Source organism: Thalassophryne amazonica, chromosome 2, assembly GCF_902500255.1.
Source record: "Thalassophryne amazonica chromosome 2, fThaAma1.1, whole genome shotgun sequence".
NCBI lineage: Eukaryota > Metazoa > Chordata > Actinopteri > Batrachoidiformes > Batrachoididae > Thalassophryne > Thalassophryne amazonica.
The window spans coordinates 36,585,469-36,596,147 of record NC_047104.1 but is presented as its reverse complement, the minus strand read 5'-3'; positions in this window follow the sequence as shown (position 1 = coordinate 36,596,147).

Sequence of the window (10,679 nt, the reverse complement as noted above, 5' to 3'; positions counted from 1 at the left end):
CACCGCGCCGGCTGCGTCCCGATGCGCGGACCCGTCCGCGGACAGCCCTCGTACATACACACACACACACACACACACACATATATATATAGGGCACACACTTTAACGTAAATATGCCAGTTTTAGCAAACACAGAGCATTTAACAAGCATAAAAACATTGATAATTTACAATATAATACACTGTCATATTTTAATATAACCCAGAGCCATATAAAGGAGGAGTTATCTGTTCCGGTCAAGATGGAGGTTAAAATGCTGTTGTCTCAATATAAAGTGCAGGAAAGTACTGAGGTAGAATTCAGTTGTAGGTATGTACAGGTGCTTCTTCTTCTTCTTTGTCTTTCGGCTGTTCCCGTTAGGGGTCGCCACAGCAGATCAATCGTTTCCATCTCACCCTGTCCTCTGTATCTTCCTCTGTCACACCAACCACCTGCATGTCCTCTCTCAGCACATCCATGAACCTCCTCTTTGGTCTCCCTCTTCTCCTCCTGCCTGGTGGCTCCATCCTGAGCATCCTTCTCCCTATATACCCTGGGTCCCTCCTCTGCACATGTCCAAACCATCTCAATCTCGCCTCTCTGACTTTGTCTCCAAACTGTCCCACCTGAGCTGTCCCTCTGATATGTTCATTCCTAATCTTGTCCATTCTTGTCACTCGCAAAGAGAATCTCAACATCTTCAGCTCTGCCACCTCCAGCTCTGCCTCCTGTCTTTTTGTTAGTGCCACTGTCTCTAAACCATACAACATAGCTGGTCTCACTACTGTTTTGTAAACTTTCCCCTTCACTCTTGCTGATATTCTTCGGTCACAAATCACTCCTGCCACCTTTCTCCACCCACTCCACCCTGCCTGCACTCTCTTCTTCACCTCTCTACCACACTCTCCATTACTTTGAACAGTTGACCCCAAATATTTAAACTCATCTACTTTCACCACTTCTACTCCTTGTAACTTCACTATTCCACTGGGCTCCCTCTCATTAACACACATGTACTCAGTCTTGCTTCTACTGACTTTCGTTCCCCTTCTCTCCAAAGCATATCTCCACTTCTCCAGACTAGACTCAACTTGCTCTCTACTCTCACTACAGATCACAATGTCATCTGCAAACATCATAGTCCATGGGGACTCCTGTCTGATCTCATCTGTCAACCTGTCCATCACCACTGCAAACAAGAAAGGACTCAGAGCTGATCCTTGGTGTAATCCCACCTCCACCTTGAATGAGTCTGTCATTCCGACTGCGCATCTCACTGCTGTCACACTATTCTTGTACATGTCCTGTACTACCCTAACATACTTCTCTGCCACTCCAGACTTCCTCATACAATGCCACAACTCTTCTCTTGGCACCCTATCATAAGCTTTTTCTAAGTCCACAAACACACAATGTAACTCTTTCTGTCCTTCTCTGTACTTTTCCAACAGTATTCTCAGAGCAAACATTGCATCGTAGTGCTCTTTCTCTGCATGAAACCATATTGCTGCTCACAGATCTTCACCTGTTTTCTAAGCCTAGCTTCTACTACTCTTTCCCATAACTTCATGCTGTGGCTGATCAGCTTTATGCCTCTGTAGTTACTGCAGCTCTGCACATCACCCTTGTTCTTGAAAATAGGAACCAGCACACTTCGTCTCCACTCCTCAGGCATCCTCTCACTTTCCAAGATTTTATTAAACAATCTGGTTAGAAACTCTACTGCCATCTCTCCTAGACATTTCCATGCCTCCATTGGAATGTCATCTGGACCAACTGCCTTTCCACTCTTCATAGCAGCCCTCACTTCTTCCTTGCTAATCTCTTTTACTTCCTGATTTACTCTCACCACATCATCCAGCCTTTTCTCTCGCTCATTTTCTTTATTCATCAACTCTTCGAAATATTCCCTCCACCTTCTCAGCACACACTCCTCACTTGTCAGCACATTACCATGTGCATCTTTTACCACCCTAACCTGCTGCACATCCTTTCCATCTCTGTCCCTTTGTCTGGCCAATCGGTACAAGTCCTTTTCTCCTTCCTTACTATTCAACTTCTTGTACAGCTCGCAATATGCCTTTTCCTTTGCTTTTGCCACTTCTCTTCTCGTCTTACGCCGCATCTCCTTGTACTCCTGTCTACTTTCTTCATCTCTCAGACTATCCCAAAACTTTTTTGCCAACCTCTTTCTCCTTATGCTTTCCTGGACCTCTTCATTCCACCACCAAGTCTCCTTGTCTTCCTTCCACTGTCCAGATGTCATACCCAGTACTGCCCTAGCTGTCTCCCTCACCACATCTGCAGTACTCTTCCAATTGTCCAAAATTGCTTCCCCTCCAACTAGTGCTTCTCTCACCTGCTCGCTAAATTTCACACAATAGTCTTCCTCCTTCAGCTTCCACCATCTGATCCTTTGTTGAGCTCTCACTCTCTTCTTCTTCTTTACCTCTAAAGTCATCCTACAAACAACCATCCTATGCTGTCTAGTGACACTCTCTCCTGCTACCACCTTACAGTCTGTGATTTCTTTTAGCTTGCATCTCCTATAAAGTTTGTAGTCCACCTGTGTGCACCTTCCTCCACTTTTATATGTTACCCTGTGCTCCTCCCTTTTCTTAAAGTAGGTATTCACCACAGCCATTTCCATCCTTTTTGCAAAATCAACTACCATCTGTCCTTCCCCATTCCTATCCTTGATACCATATCTACCCATTACTTCCTCATCACCTCTGTTCCCTTCACCAACATGCCCATTGAAGTCTGCTCCTATCACCACTCTTTCATGCTTGGGCACACTCTCCACCACCTCATCTAACACACTCCAGAAATTTTCTTTCTCCTTCATCTCACAACCTACCTGTGGGGCATATGCACTGATGATATTCATCATCACCCCTTCAATTTCCAACTTCACACTCATCACCCTGTCAGACACTCGCTTAACCTGCAACACACTTTTAACATACTCTTCCTTTAAAATGACCCCAACACCATTTCTCTTTCTGTCCTCACCATGGTACAACAACTTGTACCCACCGCCGATGCTCCTGCTCTTACTTCCCTTCCACTTGGTCTCTTGCACACACGTCTACCTTTCTCCTCTCCATCATATCAGCCAGCTCTCTCCCTTTACCAGTCATACTACCAACATTCAAAGTCCCCACTCTCATTTCCACCCTTCTAGTTTTCTTCTTCTCCCGCTGTTTGTGGCAACGTTTTCCTCCTCTTCTTCGTCGTTGTCTTCACCCAGCAGTAGCCCAATTTCCACCGGCACCCTGTTGGGCAATAGCACCAGTGGCGGACGTTGTTAACCCGGGCTGCGACCGATCCGGTATGGGAATTCGATTCTGAGTCTGCATAGTTGGGTTGGTACAGGTACAGTCAGTTTTATTATGATGCTGAATTAAAGTGCTTTGTCGCTATAGTAAAGTGCTCGATACAGCTGCAGTATCTCTTTAAAGCGCTGGTGTGCATAAGCTTACCTATGTGTTGTGTGCGTGTATATGAAAGTATATTGCTTTCGCATGTCTTTAACTCGTAATGATTACAGGTTTGGTTATCTTTCAGCCATGTTTTAAGCTGTGTCTTGAATAAAGCAAATGTGGGGCTGAACCTGATTGTTGTTGGCAGAGTATTCCATGTGCTATTGCCCCTAATAGAGAGTACATTTTGAGCAAAGACAGTTTTTCAAAATTTGATCTTGCAATCACACCTAGCGGAGGATCTGGTGTTAATTTCATTGTTACTTTTCCTGTTAATATAGTTCCTCAGAGGGAGTGGGGCCAAATTGTGTAGGGACCTGTACACAGCACAACACATTTTAAATAGCATGAAATTCTCAAAACTTAAAAGCTTATTTTTCTAAGATTGGACAGTGATGAGAAATCATTTGTTTTTTGTTTTGTTTTTTGGTCCAATATTTTGTTGTTCTACTGGTTTCAGTACAATTGTTCCTGCAAAGGACCATGTTGTAATGCAATACTCTATATATGACATGAAGTGTAAGAAAGATTTGGCTGCATCTATTGTAATAAATGGTCTTATCTGTTTAAAATTAGATTGGTTGAACTTTACAGTGTGATTTACCTTTTTGATATGTTTTTTGAATGTAAGATTTGGGTCTAATATCACTGAGATATTTGAATTGGTTCACAAGCACAGTTCTTCCCCTTCCAAGAAAACATGGGATCTGGCTAGCTTAATTGGTCTTTTGGTGAATACAGTACAGTACATACAGTTTTTTGGTGTTCAGCAGAAGACAATTTTTATGTAGTCATTTGTGTATTTTACATAGTGCATTTGTGAGGTCTACAGATATTTTGTCACTCTTTCCCTGGGTAAAGATTACTGCGTCATCTGCATACATATTATATATATATTGCATATTTAGTTCAGAGCACACGTCGGGGAGATCATTTCTATACAGAAAGAATAATAGAGGGGCTAATATTGAGCCTTGTGGAAGACCAACATAACTAGGGAGATACGAGGATGTGGCACCATCCACAACAACACGCTGCTTTCTGTTCGAAAGATAGGATTGAAACCATTGAATAGTATCCTCTGAAAAATTAAAATATGAATTGTAAAAATTGAGATTGAATTAAGGATTCTGCATATTAATACATGGACTGGTTGAGCGCCCTTGAGCTTCACTGTGCTGAGGGGACTGACACTATAGAAGTTATTGTATAGTATTTTTATGAATGGTTTTCTTTGTTTTTTTAGGCAAAGGAGGAGGATGAAAGAATTGGTACTGGTGTTAATGCTGACTCAGATGCTGGGGTGGATGAAGCCATGGGCGACGATGTGGATGCCGATGCCATGGACCATTGTGTAGTGAACGATGATGCCACAATTAGTCATGGGTCAGATGAGAAGTGATTCATTTTATACTGAGAACTTATGCCTCCCCCTCTGTAAGGTGCGGGGGAGACATGAAATAAGTGCCCAATTTTCCTTGCACAACTTTTTTCCTGGATGCCATGATCGACTGGACTGACGCTATGTTTGTTTTGATCCACCTTTGTGATCCACCCACCATTGTGGGAACAAATCAAAAGCTGTGTTCACCACGGGGACACGTTCGGCACTATTCAGGATTATTTGAGTTTTTTTTTTTTTTTTAACCGATGACGAACAATGCGTAAAAAAAATCTGACCGATGCAACTACATCGGTCCAAACCGGTCTGGATCCGGGACTGATGTTGCTGCTTTAAAGGGTGGGCGGTGGAGACATCTTCAGTTTTTGTTTAACGTTGACCCTTCTAGTTCATTTTATACTGAGAACTTATCCATGGTTTAATGCTATTGTAACTGTAATAATACTGGATGATGTCACCTGGCTTAGTACCTGAGAGATTGGAGTGTATTTTACCTGTTTCTATGACTGTATTATTTTATGTGTTTATTTATGTAAGGTAAATTATTCTATTGAAGTTTTATTGCACTGAAGTCACTGATTGAGAAAAGAAATTTCGTTTTCAAGTGTATACAATTGCACAGTGAAAATAACAAAATCTTTGAACCTTAGTCATGGGTCACACATCACGGATGAGAACTGATCCCTGGCTTAATGCTATTGTAATTGGAATAATACTGGAGGGCGGATGCGAACTAATCAAGTTACTGAGAACTTGTCCATGGCTTAATGCATTGCTATTGTAATAATACCTCTAAAGTAATAAACTTGCAATTTACAGACTCATGCAGTGTTCACAGTGTTCCTTCGTGTTGGGGGACATTGCAACAACGTTGTGTCACAACCTCCTGAGAACATTCTAGGTTGGTTGGTTGGCAACGTTCTTGGCAACATCCCTGGAACATTCTGGAGAGTCTACAAATGAACGTTTCTACAACATTGTGATGCAATGTTACTGCCACTTTGATGTAACGTTCAGGCAACGTTCCATTGTTAGCTGGGAACTGCCGTTGTCTTATCTCGATCGTAACAGTGTGATAAATGTGTGCCGTTATATTTACATTCCAAGCTCACGTTTTCATAGCCTTTTTAGAGCGTGTTTAGATTAGTCTTAGCTTTTTGGGGTAGTTTTGTGATGAAAATGTGAACTTACAATGTCATTACAATGTTGGATTGTTGTTTACTCTGTAAACAACAAACTTTACGCTCTCTAGCATTGAACAGTATCCTATTAAAGTATATGCAGACTTGGTATGGTAACCATACCACCTTAGGTATGGTTAATATTTTGAAGTAAATATGGAGAACTGATCAAGGACAAATTATTCAAAACATCTCTGGCTGAAATATGTTAAAATACTGAGGACTACACAGAGAAATATGTCAATTGCCCATGCAAAACCCTGATAATACATTAGCCCACCGGACATTATTGTGACTGACCATAAAAACACATTTTCACCTGCTTTTCCATGAAAATTAAAAAAATAACAGTTGATCATTTCAAAGGGGGTACTAATGGCACACGATTTACATATTTTCATGTCTGGGAAAAAATTGGGGATTAAATGGGTTAACACTACAACTACCAGAGTGGTGCCAAATGGCACTTCTTCCTTTAAATCCCAAGGTGGTGCCAAATGGCGGCTGTGAACAGCCCAGCTTTTCACCAGTGTTATGTAAATGAGGCCGTTACACTCTACTCAGCGGGGGTTAGGGAGAAGGACAGGAAGGAATGCTAAAGTGCTTTACAGTGAAAAAGACCCACTCTTCAAAAGATCCAGATAGTCTGAACCATGTTGAGAATAAATGTTTTTATATTTTTTGGTAATTGTTTGGTCAAGATTATTTTTTTACATAAGAAAAAGTTAATAAATAGTTTCAGTTACATTTGTAAGAAGTAACTCTAAAGACAGAACCCAAGTATATAAAAAACAGATGTGCATTCAGTGCTGCAATGTCAATTAATCAGGTTGTAAATCACAGCAACTGGCCAACGCTGTGTTCCTGAACGTACTGTGTACTTTCGCACAACCCACGACCCTCATTTGGAATAAGCGGTTGAGTGATGAGTGAAATAATAAACAGGAAACATGGATGAGGAATGCCAGATAATATAAACACTACACAAGAATACAATACACAGATGACACTACAAATATAAACCCAGATATCATAAATTAAGCACCAGAAGCGTGAACCACAACAGGAGCAGTGGTAATTTGAAGTCATGGTGTTTAAGTTGACTTTCACAACATACTACATAAATTTTGTTGTGAATAAGCAACCTACAGCTAAGCTCTGTTTGGTCAAAAGCAGAACACAATTTTATTATTTGCCCACACGGTTGAATTTCATTTTTAGCAAGCCAGAAAATTATATTTCCAGAGGTATATTATCTCCTGTCTGATCTGGATACTGCATCGGACTCTACAATACAAAGGATATCCTTAATACAAGAGTCATTTATTTTATTATTTACTTTAAAAAAAATTGGTACATGTTTTGGTTATAAGGCTTAACAAACTGTATTCTTCAATATAGAGCACTTCATCATGGATACTTATAGAATCATCCATGTACTATTTTAAAACTATATGTCACGGACTCTACACACGTACAGTCCGTGACATGGTGCTACCTATAGCCTTCATCATAACGGGTATAGGACCTAATTATTTATTCCATTCAACTTATATCCTCTAATTATCCTAACATAGGACAATAAAACTACCTAAGTTACATTCACCATGCTATTATTTTTAAAAATAGGTATGTCACGGACTCTACGGGATTTTCTGAACATCTGAGACCATGCAGTGCGATCAGCGCCAAAAACAAAATATTGCTCTGGCCGCATTAAATCTTTTTATTTTTTAGACACATTTGAGACTTCAAATAACATTATTTAAAGACCAAAGGATGACTTTTTATTGTTTTCATTCAGCATTTCCATTCAAAAATGTCTTGAAAATGAAATTTTACAACGGTGTAACTCATTTCTGTAAAACTATGTAGCTGTCTCTCGGATCACCCGAAATTGATGAAATTTTCTGAAAATAGAAAACAGATATTTGTTTATATCATAGAAAAACATTTACATAAAAGACTACCACACCTTTATTGTTATACAATAAAACATGCTGCATCAATTTTAAAGTGACACAGAATAATGCCTAATTTCATTTAAAAATGCACCACGTTTCTGGTCATAACTTGTTAAATGTTAGGATTAATCAAACCATTTTTTTGGCAACATGAAGTTTTTTTCATATGCAGATGCTGAAAGCAAAAGTATATCTTCATGACATGATTTATTGTTTCTGATATGAAAACATCTGTATTTTGTGTCTATAGCCTTGATTGTGACCGACCCATGTATAATTGTTGCATGGCATGACTACTGTTTTTTGTGCTTGACCTGTGTTTATTTGGATCACCCTTTTGCTTTCCCCTCCAAAAAGACTGTTGTTCTATGGACTGCTCTCAAGTGTATTGACCTTGCATTTGCTTTTGCTCTTGACCTTGATCCAGCCTGCCGTTTGTTTTGTTTGTGCTTTTGTTGACTGTTTTTTGGATCCTTTTTTATTTCCGGTGTGTTGTTTTGCACAATAAACCGGTGTTTTTTGTTTGTTTGTTTTTTGCTGTTTTTTCACCACCAACCTTGTTCCTGCTTTGGGGTCCCACTCACAACCCTTACAGAAACATTTTAGTTTATATGTAATGTTTATATGTCACTTTCTAAAATATCTGAGAAAAAGTATTGAACTTTTTCACAATCTTCTAATTTTGTGAGATGCACTTGTATATATTAAAAAGCAGTTAGCTTCATACATCCGTGGACATCAAAGTAAATTACTATTATTATTATTATTATTATTATTTACATTTATTTAACTGGGAAAGTCTCACTGAGATTAAAAATTTCTTTTGCAAGGGAGTCCTGGCCAAGAGGCAGAAAAAGTTACACTACAATTTGAATTAAATTCACACAATTAAAATAAAAAAGATTAACAAAAACAGTTACAATTTAAAGAGGTCCTCTCAAGTCTGAACTTAAACGTGCTCAATAAAATAAGTTCAGTTAATTTCCAGTCTTTTTGCAACATGATCCATGTCGACAGTGCCGAGTAAACAAAAACCTTTTTTCCCAGTTCTGTGCAGGCAAATGGAACAGAGAGCAACAAATGATCATTTGAAGGCAAAGAATAAGAATCAACACTATCCTTAGGCTCAAACTGCTGGTGACTCTGGTACTGGGACATTCCGATCTAATGGCTGCATTCACATAAAAGGTGGCCTAATGAGTTGTAAATTACCCTAGCGGTGCCATTTGGCACCCTCTGGTAGAAAAAGGAGTAGTGAGAAAAGGCTGATAGTTCTAGTGACGAGGTGACTGGTAGTTAAGATACACTGGGTCACCAGAAACCTTTTCAAGTCATCATTCAGGGTAGCCAAGTGGTTAATGCGCTTGGTTTCAATGCAGAAGGTTCCGGGTTCAAATCCCACCCCTGCCACATTTCTCCATGTAATGTGGAGTTGCGTCAGGAAGGGCATCCGGCGTAAAACCTGTGCCAGTTGAACATGCAGATCCACCTTGGATTTGCTGTGGCGACCCCGAGTGCAAACAAGGGAGCAGCCGAAGGGACTTACTATTCAGGAAGAAACCAACGGTCTATAAGGGAAATAAGGCATGAGCATGTATAATGTAACCAGTTTGTAACAGTTTATTACTAGCTTGTAGAATTATAATATAAAAAGAAACAAAGAAAAACAGACGTGTGCATTTATGTGTTGACATGAAATGTAGTAACTGCAATATAGAAGTGACTGTTTATACTGTTTATCTGTTTATTCTGATAAACTTATATCTTATTTAATCTGGGATTGTGCACATATTCAAATTAAGGTATGGTGGGCAGCCACTGATAAACTATTCACCTGCGATAACCAAGTACAGCCTTCTAGTTATTTTGCAGATATATTTACCACTTAGCTTAAAACATTTACCACTTTTAAAACATTTATCTCTGCTCAGCTGTCAGTCAGTCAGCCTGCCCTGCTCGAGCATGAAATAACATTTCAAAACAGACTTCTACTGCTGCTCACCTTCTAGCCAATCAGAGGCCAAAAGGGTGGAACCTTCCCCTACCATACTACGTTTTGCAAATTCGCATCCCGCTCCAGGGACAGTGTCAGGTGAGGAGTTTGAATGAGACGGTTCACCTGTCAAACTCACAGAGGAGAGGAACCTCCTCCTCCGGTAAATGGCTCAATAATCTTAAGAGAAAAACAAAAACAGGTGTCCGCAGTGAATTTGGCGACACCGCACCTGAATGTATTAAATATTTTTCTGGTGTCTTGTTTTTGAACTTTGTAGACGGTCCTGTTTCTCCGCCGCCTGCTCGTTCAGGTCAATATTATTTTTTCCAGCTCAGAGGCACTTATGGATAAAAATAAGGTTGTAGCTCATTGTCTACCTTCCTGAGGTTAGAAACTGTGTTTGTTTTTTCTACAATGTGTTGAGAAAGTGAATGCACGGACCCACGTTAGGGGGCGTAAATGAGTGGTCAATAGGATACGAATAAATCACAATTTATTATGCAAAAGGTGCAAGTTCCAAATACGCAGAGTCCAGTTCAATACAAAAGTGACACGTGGGCAGGCCCGAGGGTAGGAGACGCCTATCCAGAGAAGAGCCGGAACCCACGTAGTTCCACCGCCAGCCAGAGGTCCACAATACACCAGGACCGCCCAGTCCTGGTACCCCAGGTG